The following is a 14672-nucleotide window of genomic DNA, read 5'->3' as shown; positions in this document are numbered from 1 at the left end:
AGAAATTGCTACAATATCAGGAGTAGCAAAATCTACAGTTTGGTACATCCTGAGAAAGAAAGCAAGCACTGGTGAACTCAACAATGCAAAAAAGGCCTGGAGGTCCACAGAAGAAAACAGTGGTGGATAATCACAGAATCATTTCCATGATTAAGAGAAACCCCTCCACAAAAGCCAACCAAGTAAACAAAACTCTCCAGGAGGTAGGTGTATCGATATCCAAGTCTGTCATAAAGAGAAGACTGAAACTAAACAAAGAGGGTTCACTGAAAGTTGTTAGCTGCTCAGAAGCCTCAAGAATAGAAAGGCTAGATTGGACTTTGCTAAAAACAGTTCTAGAAAAAACGTTCTTTGGACGGATAAAACCAAGATCAACCTCTACCAGAATGATGGCAAGAAAAAAGTATGGAGAAAGTGTGGAACAGCTCATGACCCAAAGCATACCACATCATCTGGAAACCTTGGCAGAAGCAGTGTGATGGTTTGGCTGTGCATGACTGCCAGTGGCACTGGGACACTTGTGCTTATTGATGATGTGACAGAGGACAGAAGCAGCCAAATGAATTCTGAGGTGTTCAGAGAGATGCTGGGTGGCATTTTATAATACAGATGGACAAAGACGCAAAACATACAGCCAACACAACCCAGGAATTTACTGAAGCAAAGTAGTGGAGTATTCGTGGATGGCCAAAATCAGTCACCTGATCTTAACCCAACTGAGCATTTCACTTGTTAAAGACTAAACTTCAGACAGAAAAGCCCACAAACAAACAGCAACTGAAAGCTGCTGCAGTAAAGGCCTTGCAGACCATTAAAAAGGAGGAAACTCCGAATCTGGTCATGTCCATGAATTCAAGACTTCAGGCTGTCATTGCCAGCAAAGAAGAAATGAACATTTTATTTTCAGTTGTTTAATTTGTGCAATTACTTTTGAGCACCTGAAATTGAGTAATTGTGTTAAAAAAAATTCTTCCTTACAAATGAAAGCTGAAAATCTGCACTTCAGCGGCATTTGAGCGGTTTCATTTAAAATTGATTGTGGTAATGTAGAGAACCAAAATTTGGAAAAAAAAAAAACCCTGTAGATTAAGCTTGCTGTAGCATGGCTTGCAGACACACTCCTTCTAACACAAAATAAGTGCAATAATGAGAGCACACCAATTCATCCTTCTGTGCGGAAAGTGAATAGCAGGCAGCGACTTCAAGTAACTACGGGTGAAAGTAACACTTGCAGTGCAAAGTGGGCAGGACTCAGAGTAAACATATTCTCTACATCCGGGAGCACGATTAAAGAGACTACCAGTGAGCGCACAGGATTCGGTTGATTGACAGATGCTCTCATAGTAAATACGTTAGAGGGTTACCTAGGCAACTGAAGTCTGGAGCATCTGTGAGCGACCAGCTGTTAGTTTCAGAGCGATGCAGCACTGGTGAATGGCGTTCAGTGTGGACACAGCTTAAAGCAAAAGGGCCTTCAGAGGAAGATATCAACAAACACCAAAAGTGATTATATCCAGCACCAACCTAAAGAAATGAAGGATAGATATCAATTATGAATTGCAGCACTTATTAACATTTTTGCCAGAGGTTAAATAAGAAGATTGATGCAATATTCATATGCAGGATTTTCAACATGCCTATTAAAAGTGTGACACCTCACAACATTCTCCCGTGTTGTGTTTTTCCGTCTGCACAAAAAGCGTTTAGTGTTATAGTTGGATGGATAGCAGTACATGAATCAGTTCACAAACACACACAGTAGCAGTCAACAGGTCTAACATATATCCTGGCACAAACCCTGTACGTGTGTGTACACGAAATGTAAAGGCAGAGCCATGAGACCTTTAGCTTACTTAAGTCACTGAGATAAACGGTTGGATGTGTTCAGAGTAGTGCTGTCAGCGTTAATCTCGTTAAATTGACGTTAACGCCATAACCACATTAATGCGGCAAATCTCAGTTAGCGAGTTAACGCGGATCGCCCCATTGGAGGGGCTGCCCAGCATTAACAAGCTAACTGCGTTGACGCCGCGCAGCCCTTGCATGGGCGATCCACGTTAACTCGCTAACTGAGATTTACCCCGTTAATAGGGTTATGGCGTTAACGTCTTTTTAACAAGATTAACGCTGACAGCACTAGTCCTGAGGTAAAAGAAAAAATCTGCAAAAAAAACACTTCCAAAATCCATTATAAAGTTAAAGTCTTGAGTCTTGAATCTCAGATGTTGTCCACCAGCTACGCAAAACACATTTTTTAAATTTAGTTTATTCATGGATTAAATAAAATACACGTTAACTAAAAATAACATATTACTTGGTAACATTTAAAGGTGCTGGATATTATTTTTATCCCACTAGAATGCTGACAAACATGGCCAGAGGTGCTGTATATTTTGGATGTCCAACCACAAGATACATCTTGAGAACATCTTTAGATAATTTCTTTAAAGTTTTTGCACAAAACCTTCAAGTCAACAAATTGCCTTTTAGTGGTCACTGTGGCCTTGGGTCTGTCCCTATCTTGATCTTTCAGGAATTTTTTGAGGGAATTTTTACAAATCCGACACAAACATTAACTTGGATTGAAAAGTAAAGAAATTATAATTTTGTGGTCAAAGGCAAAGGGTCACCGTAACCTCACAAAAGATTGCTGAGGCCCTAACCTCTTTGAATATAGGATTTAAGATTATGATATGAGAATTTTTTTAACCCCCCCAAAATTAAAATGATTATTAATTCATTTATTATTATTAAAATAAAATAATGAAGTAATGATGATGATGTCCTCATGGACTTCCTCCATATACTCCCAGCAATTAGGAAATTAACTGTATTTGCCAACAAATAAACTATTAAAGTAAGTTAAATATGTTATTGATAAGATGCACTGAGGAAGAAAGGTTGCAGTGAAGGAACTGCCAGTAAATTGCTTGAAGAAAAAAAAAGTGGTACCTGACATTGTAGATTATGAAAAGCATGCCACTGAGGCTGGTAGAGGCAGCCAAGTCTCTCAGCACTTCTCATAGTTTGTTTATGATAATCAAGCTAATATGTCAAAATAATTGGGCAATGATTTATTCATATTACCTTTTACTTTGACCCATCAGCATACCATGTGACTTCCTGCCTCAGGAAGCATCATTCTAAGCATCATGACTTCATGGCTGAATGCAGATAATAAAATAAAAAAAATAAATAAATAAAAAAATTTTTTTTTATGATTCTCATTTGAGTGATCAGGCATACAGAACCATGGCTGTAGAGGAGGCACTTAAGTAGCACAATAAGACAAAGAGGAGGCTTTTTGGTGATGTGCACTTGCACAAATGCTCAACAGAACTTATTATGGATGATGTAGACTTTTGCTTTTGTCCTTTTTTTATGAAGTGCATAAAAACTGTTTTTTTTTTCAGTGCAATAAATGTTGTGCTCTGACACAATCAGTTTTTGCATAAAAAGGCATGCTGAAACGCTATAAAAACATCTATAAGCAAAATACCAAACAAAATCTTGATCTATGAGCTGCTTGAACAAAGTCTATGATGACTGAGAAAGTAATAGGAGCTGACATATCCACCTCTCTCGCTTAAGTTCAGTGACGCCTGCAAAATAACATCAGAATGCTTTGTAATGCCCTGAGGTGCCATGTGTGACTGTGAAGATTTGCTCCAAAGAAATTATTGGTGTCACAGCAAATCTACAATATATTTTCCCCTTTTTTAGCAGCTGTTTTCACTTGTTTGTGTCATACTACAACATGCAAAATTAGTTTTTACCAGATGTTCCTTTAATTGTCACAGACCAAAACCATCACTTGTCAATAATAAGTTCTGTACCTAAATAAGTGTCATTTTCTATTTATTAAAACAATATTTTATCGAGTTTGATGTTTTTTCTACAACGTGATAGCAATAGAACACCACAAAACATCAGTTAAGTGAAAGTCTAATGATCTAATGTCAATAAAGGAAAAAACAACAATTGGCCATGATGAATAATTGAAAAGAACAAAGTTAAATAGAAATTTACATATGCAAAAACAAATGTGTAAACATGTACACAGGAGTTTACTTGTTCACTCATTATGAACCTATATAAATATTGTCTACATGTCGTATAGAAAACGATAAATTGCATTTATATAAGTAATAGCAAATGAGAATATTAACAGCAAATATTGTTTTTTTCCTTTTGTTTGAACAGCAGGACTGTTTCTTTGCAGCATTCATAAATAATGCTGTAAAGAAATGAACTTTTTTTCTGTTTTAATACAAAGATCTATTTGTTTGACAGCATGAAAGAATTTGCTCTTTCTTTGTGTGTCTTAACAAATTAGGTCATATTCATAATGCCTTTTCTCTTTTCTCTTTCCTGTTTCAGCTGTTGACAATAAAGTATTCAAAATAATACTTTTTGGTTTAAGAAGATAATATAACATGAGTTTCATGTGCATATACTATACATTCACCCCCTACTTTGTTAGTTACACAGCTGAACACATTTTTTCTCATAACTGCCTTCATTTCTAATGATAGACCAAGATTCAACATTATCAGTGTTGGGAAGGTTACTTTTAAAATGTATTCCACTACAGATTACAGAATACACGCCCAAAAATGTATTTTGTAATGTATTCAGTTACGTTACTCAATGAGAGTAACGTATTCTGATTACTTTGTATTACTTAATATATTATCAAGCTTTGTACAACTACATGAATGTACTATTGCTGTGTGATTTATTACTATTACTGAAGGTTATTCGCCATACTAATACCAACTAATACCAACTAATACCAACTAGATTTTCTTAATATAATAAATATATAAATCTTTAGATATAAATCTTAATATAAAATGAGTAACAGTAGAGTGGACATTAGGTAAGACTGCACTTTTTGCAGCGATCTCATATAGAAAACTATTCCATGACATGTATATAAAACAGGTCTGCTTCAGAAATAGATGATATCGTCACACTCAGTATTCACATGTAGACAAAACAAACACAGGAAACCGAACCTTTCTGTTTTCCACTGTGTCCAGACTTAAAAACTTAACAGCTAAGTCACTGACACAACCTACAGGCATTAAAAGATTTGTCCAATCATTAGCAGTGCATTCCAATGCCATTTGGTACTTTCTGAATAGGTCCCCTGAAAAAGACTGAAAGAGTGCCATTTCAACCATTACATAAAATGCCTTGACATGGCGGGGGTGAAGGGAAGGAGCTTGAATGTTTAAAATTGTGTCCTCACAATGGAACATTCTTCAGGGGCATCCATTTTTTTTCAGAATCAAACACCATTACGATAATAGGTTGGGGCTTTTAAAGATACAACCCATCTGATGGCTAAAATGCTTTTTGTATTTTCTTTCTCTTTTTGACCCAATCTCTGACCCTGTGGGTGTGTAGGAAGATAAAAGTGGTTTAAGATGCGGATAAGGATCCACTGTTTGTGCTTACAATGCCTGAATTCCCCAAAATGGATATATGTATGATCTATGTGTAGACACATGTTCACACAGAGCTGTAAGCTTCCAGGTTTAACCAAAGTTCATTGAGTCCAACCTTTGGACTCGAAGCACAGCTGCATGGCATCATGAGGGAAGTTTGTGCATTTTTACAAAAAGAGGAACTTGACAAAGGAAAATCCACCGCTGTTCTTTTCAACTTAGCCTTTGAGCAACCAAGGTGCATTACAGAAAGGAGGGAAACCACACAGTCCAATTGATTACTGTGAAATACAAAGAGACACCGCACTTTTATCAGTGGCTACTCCCCTTCTCTCTTTGGAGTTTAAAAAGCTTGGCATTCCCTTAAACCTCTGTGAAGCTGTGACACAGATTTAAGATCAATAGCTATAGATATCACCAGAAGGTCACTATTTATTATTTCTGCAGTTTCCCAAATAAGCACACGCACAAAAACTCCCATATGAATTACATTTGCTACTACACCAAGTGGTCTCATTCCAGCTTTAATAGGTAGCTCTCCTTTAGATTCTGATACCATTATGACCATCTGAAGTGAATTGTAAGTGTTGGCTGTCATTGTGTTGACTTTACTACTAATTTACATAAAAAGCCAAACATTAAACCTTTCCTTTGTTGCAGTAGTACACAGAATGATTCTCTTCTGTTTTATGAATACTGCACCATCTCCAGTAGGGGAAATAATGATCACTTCAACACCAGCTGCCTGAGTTATTTTTGTTGACCCTGGACCATCCCAGCAGTAAGCAGCATCTTTTAGCTATTTTAAGTTCACTGATTTTATGTGCCTTGGTGAAGTCTCCATTTACATTTATTTATATCACTAAGGTAACAGAGAATGATGGTGATGTCCAAATAATGTGTGAATATAATACTAGGGGATGCCATTTACAGAGCAAGATTCCCCAAACCATAAAGTTTAAAAACCGTAACAAGTGCTCTTTGTAAGAGCATTAAAACTTTCAGGCGTCAGTGCAATCAAATAGTTTGATTTTCCTGTCTGTAGAAGAATTTGGTTTTATGCCAGCACCATGCTCACATTGTGTTTGAATAGCCTGTAATTATTTTGAATTGGTTGTATTGAAGGTCTATTAACAACAAAAGGGCCATTTGCCTCTCTGATAATGGTCTCTAAATGATGCCCATCGCGCTTTTATTCTCATGTCCTAAGTGGCAGTTACAATAGTAGATAATCTTCAAAGAGTACAGCATGCTCTGTCCTTTTTCCAGGAATTGAGCCGCACACTGGGGGAATTGTTTTAAACTCAGTAGGATTCCATCCCGCTTTCAACCTGCATGGGGATTTTTTTATTTTAATTTTTCTGGGCCATATGAATTGGTTTTGGCATTAAAGAAATGCCTTTTTTAGCAATACCACAGCCATAATGAGAAACAAAAATGTCTCTGCCAAACTAGAAAGTGGCTTAATATTGTCATATGGTTTTTTGCCTTTTAGAAATGTGTCTTTTCTCAAAATGTATTTTGTGTTGAGTGTAAGATGATTAAATAATATGCTTTGAATAAATTAAGCCAAATGCATTTTGCCTTTAAAAAATGCAGTAACTGAAAAACCTCTAGAGCATAAGTCTTGAGCCTCCTCCATTTATTTATATTTTGCTTCCAAAGAGCTAGACTTTCGTGTCATTTTTTTAAGTGATAATTTTCAGTCCAGTCCTTTTACCGGACCACTTAACATAGATACACATGAAATCGACAAGTGGAGGGCAACAGAAGAAATGACAGGCCCAAAAAACTATCTGCAACAGCAGATGTCCTTGGAGACTAAGAGAAAACTCCAGTCAAAAAACTGACACAGGATCTGAGAGATGCATGTGATTCTTCAGTTGATCCATCTGCTGTAAGCCTTATTAGAAATGGTTTCTCTAAATTGGAAATTTTCAGTTCGAATCATCATCATTTCCATGCAAGAAGCCAGTGTAGAGGTACAACAGAGCAATCCGTAAAACATGGTGGTGATTCTATAACTGTCAGCCAGAACAGTCCCGTCAGATTTTGATCCACGATGCAATACCATCTGGAAACAGACAGAAGAGTCTGAGGTATGTTTGACCGACAATGGCTTAATTTTTCAGCATAACAATGATCCCAAACACATTGCCAATGCAGTAAAAGCATGCCTGGACAGAAAAAAACACAATGGAATGGTACCAGCCATGGACTGCCTCCCACAGAGGCCGGACATCAATATATGGGACGACCTTGACAGAATGGAACAAAAGGCAGCCAACATCCAAAGAAGAGCTTTGAATGTTCTTCAAGAAGCCTGAGAAATGTTCTGAACACTATTTAAAGAAATGAGAAGAAAGCTTGCCTGAGAGAGTTCAATCTGTGTTGAAGAATAAAGTGGCTATAGAAAATATTGACTTTCAAGTTCATTATTATTGCTTTATATAACATATTTCATTTAGGTTTGCACATGTTTAAATAAATCACTTCACCTATTTCCCATTTTCCTAGGGAAATATAAAGAAATAAGGGATGGCTCAAACATTTTCCGCAGTACTGTATGCCATGATTTTGTCATTTGTGTTGACTCTGGAAAAAAATATTTCTTACCCTCCCCTTCCATCCTGTCACTCAATTCCGTCTTTCTCCTTTTCCACTTTATTTAATCTCTTTCCTCACATAAAATAGACTTCCTATCACAAAGACAAGTTGGTTTAATATTCTACCTCATTCCAGCACATTCAGCGGATGCATTTAAGTCAGTCACTCACTTTCTCATCCAGTTTTAGTTGTTTGCCAACTTCACTTCTTTTTCATTTGTGTGTTCATTTTCAACGAGATGAGTTGGGAAACAGTTGTATCCATCATCCCTGTGAATCTTTTCTCCTTCTCAGCATGCTCTCGTTCAATGTGCACAGAAATGAAGCCTAAAGTTATGAACTCAGTGGTCGATGTACTTTTATAGGCAAATGCTGACATTTTGAAGTACGGTTTTGTGTTAATGTTTAGTGCCATTTGATTTGAACTATTTGTATGCCCCAAAGAAACCCAGGTTTCCTGAAGAATTTCATGGTTGGTTGAGAGGAAAAGATTGTGAAGCAGCGTGTGGACCATGGATTAATGGTCTCCTAAGAAAATGAGTACTATTGATTTTTTTTATTGATCCAAGAGCTCTTGAAGGCCAGGCTCAAATTTCAGGTGGTTTAGCTATATTTATCTCACCCATTCTGACAATCATTATTGATATTTGGGACAAAATATCTAGTAATGTGAGAATTTTGGGGGTTTTTTTTAACAGGAGACAAAAAGAGGAGAACTCTCACCAGGTTAACAAAAGAAGTTAAATATTTAATAACATGTCTCCCCATGTGTCCAAGACAACTGTGATCTTTGTGGAAAACTAACACTAATCTGTAGCCTTGCTGAGTCTCTATGAGGTTGTACATAAGCACAGCTTTGAGCTAAATTCAACCAGTTCTTAATGTCAGCATGCCAACATACAATTCCAATTTCCTTGATGTATGCTCAATCATTCAGGAAATCCAAAAAAGTTGTTCCTGTTCATCTGGACGTAGCATTTTCAGTGGGAGAAATGTTTTGTCAATCTTCCAAGTGACTTCTTCAGTCTCAGCTGACTGCAGGTTTCCCCAACCTTATAAAAAAAACCCCATTTGCATAATGACTGACACGAGCACCACTGACTAACAATGGGCCATGAGGCCAGTTTCAGGATCGCTATTATGCAAATTGTCTTGACCATTAATCAATGACCACTGATCAGTGACCATGAGTAGCATTCACAGAGAGTTGTGGAATGGCTGCAATTACAGCATTGTAAGATGGTGACAGACGTGTACATCCTCATAATTGAAAGAGCAGCCATTGGCCTGCAGGTGTAAATAGACTGCGGAGTCCTGACGAGTTAGTGCTTCTATGTTGTGCCATCTACGTAGTCAGAGGTTGTTTGGTATCCCTGATCTATAAATCACAGCATTCTTCCCCACATTTATCAGCGTACACTATATTACTCTTTATGTCACTGTGGACCCGATCCTTGGTGTGCACCAGTTTTTGGTGCGACACTGAAAACGCTACAACCACATGAACAGAATAAACTTTTGGGGTTTTACTTAGAAAGCAAATAATCTCTTGATTCTGATTTACATTGGACTTTTTCAAGTTTCAGTGGATCTTAGCAAGGAGTTGGCAAGTGTCAGTGTCTTTCATGCAAACTACAGGTGACTGCAGCAATCTGCTATCAATCAGGTCTTTGGTTCAGCACCCTCTTTGTGACTGTTTTTACCTAGCAACAGCCATCAACCACACGCCAACCTTTTAGCAAATGACCCAGCAACCAGAGATTGCCAGGGGTAGGTCAACTGATCTCTATGGTTGTGTTTTTGCAGGTATTAGTTAGAATTATGTAAATAATGGTACTGAATAAAAACTCTAGACCATAAAAATTATTACAATTTATCTGACTGGTTTTATGCAAATATCTCATAAAAGCAATAAGGCAAAAATCTCGCAACCTGCAGGAGACACAAGGTTTAGTCATAGGACCATCAACCGTCTTGTGGTTGTTGAGGGAGGCTAAACTAAAGTCAATCAAAAACAAAAACATATACGCAGTCACTAATATAGTCACCCCCCTGTGTGGCTTTGCTGATCTACTCTTCTCTGATAGGGTTCAGTTCTCCAAAACTATAAGGAGAAAGATCAGGTCAGCACCACTAACAACAGCAAAGTCACCCATTGTTCACAGACAAAGGACTGTGACAAATCCCTGACAAAACCTTGTGTGTATTGCTCCCCAAAGTACAATAGAAGACAAGATTGTGTGTCAGCTTCATTTCCACTGTCAAAGCTCTCACTGGCAAAGTGCAGCCTGAAAAGCAATTACGTTCATCGGGGAGACGTAGGCATGATTCAAAATTAATTCCTATTGTCAAGCAAATGGGGGGAAAGGAGCGTTCTTCTTGTCTGCTTGACTCATTGAGATATGGAGTCAGCAGACATATTCAAATCAGTCATGTTTTTAGGAAATACCTCACAGTTCTTCATAATCTCTGTTTTTCTATGCGCTTTCTTTTTTTTTCTTTGATTATCACTTTTATGCTTTCAAAGATTTTATACTTATATAAGTTACACTAAACTTGATCAAGAGATGGTCAAGTCATTATATGAGCGGAAACTGATATGAGGTGTTTTGAAGTGTTACATGTATCTAACACATCTGCTATGTTCACTATTAATGGCATCTACTAACAGAGATGAGTCATCCCTGTCCTAGTAGCAGACCCCAAAGGTGTTTAACACACTTCAGTTCAGTAGGATTTGTATGTCTGTCATGTCAGGCATACACTTAGTATTAACATATAATATATTTCCAGATAAGTTATTTGAAAAAAGGGTTAATAACAGAAGTATTAGCCCATGGTTAAAATTTTCAGTTCGGACAGACAGTACTTTTTTATGTTAAAAACCAAATGAATTAAATCACAATGTTTTCAAAACTACAATCACTATATGAGGATTAATTGAAATGCGGTCACTGTTCTGTCAGACTAATCCAGTCACCATTGGACAATGTAGTCATCCAGCCATTTAACCCAGACATGAATATTACATGTGTAACATGTACAAATCAATATCCGACTATGATCCCATCAGCCACACCACACTTGAAGGTTTTCAGGCAGAAACTGTGATCAGATCTCACCCAGGTGTAAATCCAATGCTTGCAGGGTGACAGTCCACGCTGCGAAGAAAAAAACATCAGCTAAGTCTGAGCAATTGAAAGGTCACCTAACTCTGCCCCTTCCTGCTAACTCAAACAAGCTTAAGAAAAGCTCCTGGTTGCAGCAGTAATGCTAGAATCGTGTAGGAAAAAAAGAGCTCTTCTTCCTTCAGTGTAGGAAAGAAGGATGCTTCTTCACCTAATTCAATAACAAGTACATATAAATACCAGCTGTGAATGCAATGGATGGATCACAAGACCAGATTACAGGTTAACATCAGGTGCATATGGCTATCTAATATCACTATCCAACTTTATTGATTATGTGTCTTCACATTTTTTTTGCCAGTTGTAAATATTATGCAGTTTTTAACAAAAAAAAATATACTGACAAACACAACAAAACAGTATTTAAAGCAAAGAAAAGATTTTGTGCAATTCTAACAGGACTGAAAGTCAATATTTGGTATAACCATATGTATTCTTTCGCCTGAACTCTCTTAGGGAACTTTCTTTTGATTTCTTTAAGTAGTCTGTAAGAATAGTTCTCCAAGCTTCTTGAAGGACATTAAAAGCTCTTCTTTGGATGTTAGCAGCTTTTTAATCTGTTATCTGTCAAAATGATCCCACACTATTTCAATACTGTAGAGGTCTAGTCTCTGACGAGCCCAGTCCATGATTGATGGTGTTCCATTGTGTGTTTTTCTAACCAGTTATGCTTTTACTGTACCAGCAGTGTGTTAGGGATCATTGTCGTGCTGAAAGCTGTTGTCAGTCAGATGCTTTCCAGGTGGAATTCCATGATGTTTTCCTGTGTTCATAATTCCATCAATTTTGACAAGATCCCAACACCACTGGCTGAAATGCAGCCCCAAACCCTGGCAAAGCCACCTCTGTGATTTTACTGATGGCTGTAGTCACTCACTGTTGTGCCTCTCTCGTGACAGAGACAGCATTGATGACATGTTGAACCAACATTTTCAAATTTTGATGTATTGCTCTGTAAGACCTCTTGCCACTGATTTTCAATCCAGTTCTTGTTTAATTTCACACATCTCAACTCTGGCATACCTCTCTCATGGTTTCCCTTCCTTTAGAACAATTTCTTACAGCTAGTTCTTCCACTGAAACATTTTCCGAGCTTCAGTAAATAGAAGTTGGATCAACTGAAGGATCAGATGGGCATTTGAGGGTAGTAAACATCAAATATTTGGAAGCAGTGCATACAGTGCAGAGCTATGCAAACCTCTTTGAGTCGGTTGTTGCACAATTGGTGTAAAATTACTAGTAGATTGAATTAAGGAAATGGGGAAAAATTTATGTATTTATGCAATAGACCACTCAGGCTCATTGGAAGCAAAATATAAAGAAATGAGAGATGATTCAAGAGTTTAGAAAAGTACTATATTCTTACAGGAAATTTGTAAAGTCTAAATCTTAAACCCAAGAAAGCCCATTAAAGGCTACGATGCACATATTGTGTGTTTCGTACACATAAATCAGACTGCCACTAAGAGCTGGATGTGCCCATAAAACATCTCCTCCTTTACCATTCCATCTTCACAGCTTAGTTTTCCAGCTAATATTTATACAGACACATGCTTGAGCAGATGTAGTGAGCTCTAATCACTTGCTAAGCATGCTACCGTGTAGCAAGCCATAAACCACAAGGAGGTCTTTCCTTATTTCCCTTCCTCTACCATCACCTCTTTTTTTTATCCTCTGTTAGGGAGCGTTAAGCCACATGTTGCCTGCTATAAAAAGAGGGATGTCACAGTAACAGATGTATGTTTTTAGTGTATCTTTGTATTTTGAAATCCCTTTAATGTTTTATCCAGTCTTTCTTTACCTTTCATCCGCTTTCCAGTTATTTTTTTCCACAACCCCCTCACCTCATTCTGAAAATATATTTCCCTTTTATTCTGCTTCTCTTCAAAAGATTTAGGGTATCTATTTTCTCTTAAAGCATATGCCAGATGCTAACACTATGCAGTCAGCACAGTAGCTATCAACAGCTGTGAATCAACTCAGCAGCTGCTTCTTAAGGTGTTAGCCACAGACTTGTCACCCTTGCACCTCATAATCTTGTCAGTGTATGACCTTAGAGTTGTGTTGCTAATCTGCCTCTCAGCGACAGATGTCCTGTTATGATACCACAAGAGAAGGACAGTGAATTATGATGCTATCTCTTGCTCCTCTATTAGTCAAATTAGGCATTTAGAGGTCTTTCACCTTTATTTAGAAGGCACCACATCACTATACTAATTGAGTTGAGAAGCAGACATGTTACATCTTCCAAGATCAGGTGAAATGCTTTGCTTATTTCAAGAGCATATTGATATAATAAAACAAAGACTGCAAGCTACTAATGCTGCACATGATATTTCAAACACACTCTACCTAAGCTGCTAAATTTCCTATCTACGGCTTTGAAATGTCAGTGTAACTTTGCTGCCTGCTATTTTGACCACTCCACCACACCAGCATCTACCTGTAGACTTTAGTGGATTCCTTATTAATCACTTCCTGATTTCTACATGCATACTGTTTTTTGAGAATGATGACATCAGAGTACAAATGCTAATCAGTATTCTGCTGCAGTGATAAATCATTTCAAATATGGGTTTCTTGAGTCAAACACACAGTGTTACAAGGATTGAGCTGAACTATATTGGACTATGTCTTTAAATACCTTGTCTAAGTAAGTGTTACTAAAAAGAAACAGCTGGGATAACATTGCGCAACTAATTAAGTTAACTTTGGGTATAGAAAAAGTCAAGTGAAGTCAAAGTTTTTTCCTATAGCACATTTAATAATAAACAACCTCAGATGACCAAAGTGCAGGTTACACAAAATATAAACTATACATAAGACTAAATATACCTCTGAGATCTCTAAAATGCCCCAAAAGAGATTCACCGGTTTGCAAATATTCTAGATCAATTTTAGAATAATATACATATAATGTATAATAATGTACCTCAAGGTGAAATATCAAAGAATTGGAATATCTCACCATGTACAGTCTGTAATATTATCAATAGATTCGAAGATCTGGTGAAATCTCTCTTCTCACTGAACAAGGAAGAAAATCAGTACTGGAAGCCTGCGATGTCTTTAAATTATTACTAAAAACATGAACAAATATCCACACTTTAGAAGAAAATTACAACAGCAATGTAAAAACAAAGCAGGTGAGCATGAATTTTCACATGCACATGATCCTTTTGGGGTTTACAAATGCACATATGTTAGCCACACAAACGCACACACCTGACAATGACCTCACCTTATCTTATCCTGTCTAAAGTATGAAAAACAAGTTGTGTACTCTGCAGATAATGTCCTCTGTGTATGAGCATGTGGCACTGTTCAGGTATTTTGTGTTATTTTTCATATTTAATGGAGCATATTTGCACTATGCATCACTGTGAGCCTTATGTTCAACATTTGGTTTCTCTGAGAGTTCC

The sequence above is a fragment of the Simochromis diagramma genome, unplaced genomic scaffold, assembly GCF_900408965.1.
Source record: "Simochromis diagramma unplaced genomic scaffold, fSimDia1.1 OVJJ01000816.1, whole genome shotgun sequence".
Lineage (NCBI taxonomy): Eukaryota > Metazoa > Chordata > Actinopteri > Cichliformes > Cichlidae > Simochromis > Simochromis diagramma.
Note: the sequence above shows the minus strand (reverse complement) of the source record.